Genomic DNA, 8,747 nt, shown 5'->3' on the forward strand with positions numbered 1-8,747 from the left:
CTCTTGTCTCCACTGCTGTCACCCCACTAGAAGCCTCCATGAGCTCTCTAGAGGACAGTCCAAAAATCTCTCCATTGCGTGTTCCACTTACAGCTGGAAAGTTGTCCAACAATCTCTGTAGAATCACATCACTGCCCTGCTCATAGTGGAGTGAGACCTGTAGGCCCATTAGAACAAGTTCCAACCTCTGGCTGTGCAGCCCCATGCCGCCTGCCCTTACTTGTCTTCCTGTCTCTCCCCAGTGGCTCTGCCTCCTTGGCTGCCTTGAGGGAACCTCAGACACTCTAGCCCTGTGCTTGGTCTCTCTTTGAGGAAAGCTCTTCCTAGCTGTCCCTTCCCTTATAAAGGTCTCCGCTGGATTGTCACCTGCTCAGAGAGGCCTTCCCTAGTTCTCAGGCACGTGATTCTCATCTTACTCTAGGTCATGTTCTTCCTAGCTCTTATCTCTGTCTGCATCGTTGTTATTTTCTCGGTAACGTGTTTACTACCCATCTTTTCCTCCCAGGATGTGTGTTGCAGGGGCCTCCTTAGTACATGGCTAAGTGCTCACTACCTAGATGGGGAAGCATTTAACACAGGTTTGCCGAGTGGAAGATCAAATACACTTTCAGTTATTGTGTTTGAGAGGCAGAAAAATACAACATGTTAGGATTGCAAGGGTCCCAGGATTCATCTAATCCCACATAATATCCCTGAGGTAGGTGTCCAGACCCTGCCTGACCTCTTATAGGGCCTAAGAGCTAATTCTCACCCAGTAGACGCAGGGAGATAGCCAAAAATAGCCAACGAGGTGACATTATGTCATTTTCCCGAGCTAATTTAAAAATCTCACCCTGGTTGACCACTTAGCATAACATTTATTAAACATATATTCAGGGTGGTAGGGGAAAGGGGCAGACATGCAAAGAAAATAAGTTGGGGCCCCTGGGTGGCTCAGTCGGTTAAGCATCTGACTCTTGGTTTCCGCTCAGGTCATGATCTTAGGGTCATGAGATTGAGCCCCACATTGGGTTCCTTACAGTCTGCTTCTCTCCCTTTCTCTCTCTGCCCCTCCCCCCAGCATACTCTATTTCTCTCATAAATAAATAAATCTTTTTGTTAAAAAAAGAATCTAAGTCAGCACCCCAAGTGGGAGGACTTCAGTAGAACATGCCTCAGGGAGTCTAGATTCCACCTAAGCCCTTTCCTAGGCATCCTAATGTTGGTTAAGTACTTGCGAAAATTAAAAAAGGTGATGTAGGAGACCCCTAGGTGGCTCAGCGGTTGAGCATCTGCCTTCAGCTCAGGGCATGATCCTGGGATCTGAGATCGAGTCCCACATCAGGCTCCCTTTGAGAAGCCTGCTTCTCCCTCTGCCTATGTCTCTGCCTCTCTCTCTGTGTCTCTCATGAATAAATAAATAAATCTTAAAAAAAAAAAAAGGTGATGTAGGACAATGGCCATCCAAGTTTCTGGCACACAGTAAGTGCCTAATAAATGTGTGGCTCAGGTCTCTCACAGAGCAAACAACCAGCAACAAGCCCCCTCTAATAAAAACTACATTTCCCAGCCTCCCTGCAGGTGGTGGGGCTATTTGACCAAACTCTGGCCAATGTGAGCTCCAGTCAGATGTGCCACTTACTGGCAGGGCTTTCAAACCCTGGGCATGGTCCCTCACCCTTCCGGTCCCTTTCTCTAGGCTGACAGGCTTGATAGGGACCTCACTGCAACCAGGGATGAGTCAAATACCCTGGAACATGACAGAAACATGATGAGTGAGACAGGTGAGCACAGCCTCCCTGCCGGCCTCTCCACCTGACTGCCATGGAAAAGGCTGAGAGAAAGGGTTCTCCATTAAACTGGTTTATTGGGGCCTTTTTGTCACAGCAGCTTTGTCTTTACCTCACCAGCTCAAGAATGATCAGGGAATTCGGCCGAGGTGCTGACATTTGTGTCGGATTTTGAAGGATAAATAGGAATTTCTCAGTGCAGGGGTGGAGTGGGTACAGATTTCACAGAAAATCACACTGTATCCAAAAGTACGGACACAGGAAGGCCCTTGGTGGACTGTGGCCCAGTGTTTCCCCAGTAGAAGGTCCTCCTTGCTAAACACAGATTCCTGGGGCTCCCTCCTACCCCCACCCAACACCACCAGGCTTTCTGGATCAGAATCCATAGGGGACGGGCCAAGGAATGGATGTGAATTATTACCCAGTGCCTCAGGTCATTCTTCCCAGCAAGTCTGGGAAGCACTGGGAACTGAGTTGGGAAAGCTGGATTGAGCCCAGAGTAAATGGTCTTAGATCCCATAAGGAATTTGAACTTCTGCAAGCAGTTTTATTTGGGGGTTGGGGGGAGACACAAAGTCTTTTAAAAATTTAATGAGCTATAAGCCTTTTGTCAGAAAATTCTCACCATTCCCCTGACATTTGAATACCTTTTCAGGGACCCCAAGAATTCCCCCGTGGAACCCGGTGGAAGAGGGGTGGGGGTGGTGATTTCAGTCAAGGCAGGGACCTGATTAAAGACAGCTTCCAGACAGGCTTCCAAGACCAGGCTTCCAAGACCAGGCTTCAAGACTATGGGTGGGCAAGCGGCTCCGGGAAGCGGAGTTCGTTCGCAGGAAGGGAGGAGGGGGACAAAGAAAGGCAGGAGGAGGAGGCCAGGTGACCAACAACTGATCACAGTGAAGCAGCTTTGTCTTTACCTCACCAGGTAAGGTTCTGCCTGGAGAGCCCTGGGGAGGGAGCGTGGGGGGGGGAGGGCTGCGGAGCAGGACCAGTGACTCCAGTTCTCTGAGGAGTCCAGTGTACAAGTGAGGGGGAGGACGGTTAGGGATTCAGACATCAGTTCCAGGAAAGCTGTGGATGTTCAAGCAGAAGATGGGGGGGGGGGGGGGGGCTGCAGATTCAGTGCTTTTGAGTATGGGTGACAGCTGCCCTCCTGGGAGTCCATGGCCCCCTCCAGGACAGTCTGCAAAATGAGACAGAGAGACCCACCTCTGAGGGAAACCAGGGGAGGAGCCCATGGAAGGGGAGGAAGAGGAGTGAGAGACAGAGACAGAGACCAAGGAGCAGAAGAGTCAAGCCCGACGCCTGGGTGGCTCAGCGACTGTCTGCCTTCAGCCCAGGGCCTGACCCTCGAAACCTGGGATCGAGTCCCACGTCGGGCTGCCTGCATGGAGCCTGCTTCTCCCTCTGCCTGTGTCTCTGCCTCTCTCTCTCTCTAATGAATGAATAAATAATATCTTTTAAAAAAAAGTCAAGCCCAACAAATGCTGTCAGGGCATTGGACTGGGCAGCTCAGATATGGAGGTCACTGAGCATCCCCAAAAGAGTCTTTCTTTTGCTAACTTTGCATTAACGTCCTTGTCCTTGGTAAAAACACAGCCAAGTATTTAGGGATAAGGAGACACGATGTCTGCAATTTACTTGCAAATGGTTTAGAAAAAATATATGGAGAGAGAGAGAAAGAATGATGAAGAAAATGTTCACAGTGGAGAATCTGGTCGAAGGGTTGGGGGGGTTCTCTGTAATATGCGTTAAACTTCTTTAAGTTTAAAATGATAAAGATCTCCCTGTTTTAAAGAGAGCACTTCGGGGGGAGTGCACGGGGGGAGTGCAGGCGCCGGCCGGAGCCGTCGGTGGGTCAGCGCGGGCGGACCGAGCTTTGGAGGCGGTTAAGGACGAGGGAAGGAGCTCGCTGAGCATCTGAGGGCTGGGAGCTCTTTAAAGATGGGGATGGGGAGGAGTAGGTGCTCGAGCGTATTTTCCGGCCAAAACAACCGTCTAGGGCTGGGAGGGAATGGAGGGGGACAGACAAGGGGAGGGGGAGGAGGGGAAGGGGGAAGGTGGCGGGGGGGAGGAGAGGGCGGCAAGGGGGAGGAGCCCAACCAGGGTGAAATTTGGATCAGGCAGGGGTCCGCCTTGGGGTGCAAGGGGGGCCACGCTTCCGACAGACGGCAGAGAAGGCGGAGGTTGGGGCCACTTTGCCCCCTGGCCATGCCCTTCCCCCTCCCGCCCCCGGAAGCGCTGGCCCTTTTAAGGCGCAGCCCTGCGCTGAGTCAGTCAGGCGGCCCCGCCCCCGCCCCGCCCCGCCCCGCCCCGCCGGCCCCGCCCCCGCCGCCGCCGCGACCCCCTCCGGCCCCCCCTTCTTCCCTTCTCCCCGCCTCCTGGCCCCGCCCCGCGTTCCCCCCAGCCGGCCCAGCCCCCTCCCTTCCCGCCCCCCGTCCCGCGCCCCCGCCAGCCGGCCCCAGCCCCCTCCCTTCCGCCCCCCCCTCCGCCCCCCCCCCGCAACCCCCAGCCGGCCCCAGCCCCCCCTCCGCGCCCCCCGCCCTGCACCCCCCCAGCCGGCCCCAGCCCCCTCCCTCTCCGCGCCCCCCACCCCGCACCCTCCCAGCCGGACCCAGCCCCCTCCCTCTCCGCCCCCCCCCGTCCGCCCCCTCCCTCCCCCCCCCCGCAACCCTCAGCCGGCCCCAGCCCCCTCCCTCTCCGCGCCCCCCGCCCTGCACCCCCCAGCCGGCCTCAGCCCCCTCCCTCTCCGCGCCCCCCCGCCCCTCGCCCCCCCCAGCCGGCCCCAGCACCCTCCCTTTCCGCCCCCCCGCAACCCCCAGCCGGCCTCAGCCCCCTCCCTCTCCGCCCTCACCCCCGCCCCGCGCCCTCCCAGCCGGCCCTAGCACCCTCCCTTTCCGCCCCCCCCCCCCCCGCAACCCCCAGCCGGCCCCGGCCCCCTCCCTCTCCGCGCCCCCCGCCCTGAACCCCCCCAGCCGGCCCCAGCACCCTCCCTTTCCGCCCCCCCAACCCCCAGTCGGCCCCAGCCCCCTCCCTCTCCGCGCCCCCCGCCCCGCGGCGCCCCCCCAGCCGGCTCCAGCCCCTCCCTCTCATTCCTCCCCTCCCCCTCCCCCTCCCTCTCCGCCCCTCCCCCCTGCCCGCTCGCCGCCTCGGGGCCCACCGGCCTGGGTCCGGGAAGCGGTCGGGGGCGCCGGGCCCATTCCTTCCCCCTGAGCCAGGCGTCTTCGCGCGGTTATCAAAGTTATTTTTACACGTCGAGAATTTTTCAAGTGAGCACTTGTGCGGTGCCACCTTCTCCTTGTCGCGCTTGTGCCTTGAAGAAATTTACCGGCTTATTTATAGCCGGTGTTTATTTTTACTCAACTCCTGAACTTGAGCCTTCCCTAAGTGCCAGTCTGGGCGGCGGCAGAGCGGCCGTGAGCCCCGGCTCTCCTGCCCCCTGGCCCAGCGGGCCTTCCAGGACTGTTCGTGGCCTGGGGGAGTCCTGGGGGCCAGAAGAGGACCGGCCAGTGCGGGCCTGGGGGGTGCCCGAGGCCCCGAGCAGGGGTGAGCAGGGTGTCGGGTTGCGCCCTGGCCTCTCCAGGCCCCCCGCCTGGGCCGCCGCTCCAGGTGCAGGAGCAGCCCAGCCTCGCCCCGTGGGCGATGTGCCTCTGAGCTTGGAGCCGGATCAGATTGAGGAAAGACTGAGCTGATTCATCCTAAAGCTCATACTCATCCTCTTAAGCTTGTCCTGTTTCTTGGGGGCTCAGGGCGGCAGCATGGATCCCCACTTGACAGAGATCGAATAGAGAAGCTTACTAAGTGGCTCCCAGTTACCCCAGTAGCGGGGAATGGTGGGAGGGCGGGAGGGCGCCCCGCAAGGAACTGCTCCTTCTCCACCCTGACATTGGACGGGCCTTGCTGTCTGCCCAGGAAAAAGCCACTTTAGAGACAGGAAAAAGACGAGATGTGACATAAGAATGGGTTTCAGAGCCGCCACTTGTTGGCCCCATCCACGTATTAATCACCGTGACTTACAGAAATTTCCCAGGGGTTGCCCAGGGAGGGCGTGAGCTTGGAGTCCTGAAAGACAGTTCAGGCAAAAACTCTAGATTTGGACTTGAGCGCTCAGACGCCTTCACCATATAACTGGCCTGCTCAGGCCTGACGGAGACTTTCAAGGTAATTTGGGAGGCTCTGGATTTTGAGGCACAACTCAGAGCTGAATAAACCCCATCTTGATTCTTTTACATTCTCCCAGAGCAGCTAGACAGTCCATTATCTCTCGTGAGTCAGGGCCATTTGAATTTATTTTACATTTATTCTGAAACAAGCCTGATTTGGCTGAAGTCACCCTTATTCAGCTCTATACTATAAAACCCCAGCAGTTGAGTTCAAAAAGAAAAGATCAGAGTATAATGCTCTTTTGTTTGATTTTGCTTTTGCTCTCCAGAAAATGGGTCTGTGGGTGGGAACGGAGGTTTTGCAGACCTGTGGTCCCAGGCAGAGATTCTGCAGCTCCTGGTGATGGGAGGGACCCCCATTTCTGGATGAGCAGCCTTGGGGCACCCTCTGTGCGTTTTGTTTTTCATTAGATGGATGGGTGTGCAAAGGGCAAGAGCCCTTCAAAGAGAGCACTGAGGCAGAAAACACTTACTGCCTAAACTGGCCTCCTGTAGAAGCCAAGAGAGCTCCCACCAGGACCACCTTCAGGCTGGGCACCTCTCTTGCCCCCTGCCTGGGAGACCACAGGGACTCGCAGATTGCTTGCTTTGGGTGATTACTCTTCTTAATTTCTACCCTACAGGAGAATAGCTACTTCATTCAACTAAGGACTTACTAAATCTTCCTCCTTATGGGCAGTTGGTCAAGATGTAAGACATTGACCCATCCTCAACAAGGTAGGCAACACGTGTTCTAAAACCTGAGTTGAACTTTGGGCTACTTAAAACAATGCTTTCTTCTCTTGATTTCATTCCTTGATGCTTTGTTCATTTAAAGAGCTAGTTAGCAAATAGTTCTGAAAATTATAAAGCTCCGCTGAGCAAAAAACTGCTTTTAATGTTACAGTAAATATAGCTCTCATATTTAACCGTATGGTCTCCCGTGATTTTGTTCATATATATAATGAAATTAATTCCATTTTCTTACCTTTATACTTTGGGACATGGGAAGAGTATGTTTATTTTATTTTTAAAGATTTTATTTATTCATTCATGATAGACACACAGAAAGAGAGAGAAGCAGAGACACAGGCAGAGGGAGAAGCAGGCTCCCCACAAGGAGCTTGATGTGGAACTTGATCCTGGATCCCGGGATCACGCCCTGAGCTGAAGGCAGACACTCAATGGCTGAGCTACCCAGGAGTCCCAAAGAGTATGTTTAAAATGTAATTTTGTAGAACATTGGGCCTTCTGGAGGAAAGATTCTAAGTAGCAACAGTCATCCCAGTCATGGACATGAATGAGTGTCAGTCTTCGCCTCCACCGAAATGAATGAATGTCTTCAGAAGGTGCCTAGCTCTGGAGTTCGTCTCTGCCCAAAGCAATAACTCCCTTAGCTTCAGCGTTATGCATAATTCAAGAGGGGAAGGCAGGCCTGGACATTAGTGCTCAAGTTGGCAGAAGCTCGGGCATCCTCCCCTGGTGGCTGAGCCCACTTGTGATGTGGTGCAGGCTCCTGGAAGGTCAGGGAACCCCGTCCCCTTCCCTTCACAGGTATACTAAGACTAAGCTTTTTAGGAAACCTACAAACAAGATACTCTTCCTCTTGCATGATTTCCCCTCTTCTAAATAATGAGTCACATCCACCATAATCTATTTCAATGTCACTAGTTTGAAGTATATAATCATTTACATATACATTATTAAAAAAAAATCTTGCTGCACAAGAAAGATCAAAAGGAAAACATTTGGGGATCCCTGGGTGGCGCAGCGGTTTAGCACCTGCCTTTGGCCCAGGGCGCTATCCTGGAGACCCGGGATCGAGTCCCACGTCGGGCTCCCGGTGCATGGAGCCTGCTTCTCCCTCTGCCTATGTCTCTGCCCCTCTCTCTCTCTCTCTCTCTCTCTGTGTGTGACTATCATAAATAAATAAAAATTTTAAAAAAAGGAAAACATTTAATTTGTGAGAGGAAAACATACTTGCCCTGATTTTAGTAGCCCTTCTTTGTATGTTAGTAACTTGGTGTTGATTTAAATGATCCTTCTCTGTTTCCTGAATAAATCTCATGTTTTCCAGGGGGCAAGATTCTATTTTCCTCTCCTTTGGCTTTCTATATAGTTTTGAGGGTAATATAATTAAATTTCTTTTTTAAGATTTTATTTATTTATTTATGAGAGACACAGAGAGAGAGAAACATAGAGGGAGAAGCAGGCTCCATGCAGGACGCCTGATGTAGGACTCGATCCCGGGACCCGGGGATCACGCCCTGAGCTGAAGGCAGACATTCAACCACTGAGCCACCCAGGTGCCCCTAAATTTCTTTTAAAATATTAAAGGAGAATAAAATATTAAAATATGCCACCCCCAAATACGTTACTTGCCCCGAGAATTATTTTGAGCTGAAGGCAAAGGAGAAAAAGCAGACACAGGAAATGCATTCTGCTGCCCTCCTGCTATCTGCCTGAAAGTACAGTCTGTATTTCCCTTTGAAGATGTTCCCCACTCCCCCATACCAGGAAGGGAAGAACAACGTACATCACCAGAGATGGGGACGGTGCTGGCATGAGTCTCCGCAAAGAAAATCTTACTAAATAACCCTTGTTTTCATTAGTTTCCCCTGTATGTTTATTTCCCACATTCACCTCCCTAGAAGCCCACATACCTGCTCCTTTGTCTTGTTGCCTCTCCACATTTTATCCCCCTTTGTTAAATGGTCTGTAAGCTCCCCAAATTTAACTGCTTCTTCAGGTCTTCATTTCTTTTCTATGAAGGCATCTGCCCCCATGAAAATTAAAGTATTATGTTGAATAAAATTTGTATGCCTATTTCCTGCTA

General features: G+C 53.1%; 1 long non-coding RNA gene across 12 annotated transcripts in view; it reads left to right on the forward strand.

Annotated features, from left to right (window-relative positions):
* The first annotated feature begins 4,936 nt into the window (after positions 1-4,936).
* LOC112646892 (uncharacterized) overlaps positions 4,937-8,747 on the forward strand; it is a 62,450-nt gene continuing 58,639 nt past the window's right edge. For 9 of the 12 annotated variants that reach the window (XR_007410898.1, XR_007410896.1, XR_007410897.1 and 6 more), the window contains exons 1-2: positions 5,329-5,930; positions 6,556-6,649. This is a non-coding gene — a long non-coding RNA (uncharacterized LOC112646892). The other 3 variants (XR_007410900.1, XR_007410899.1, XR_004815891.2) reach the window with 3 other exon arrangements.

Source organism: Canis lupus, chromosome 5 (genome assembly GCF_003254725.2).
Source record: "Canis lupus dingo isolate Sandy chromosome 5, ASM325472v2, whole genome shotgun sequence".
NCBI classification, from domain to species: Eukaryota; Metazoa; Chordata; class Mammalia; order Carnivora; family Canidae; genus Canis; species Canis lupus.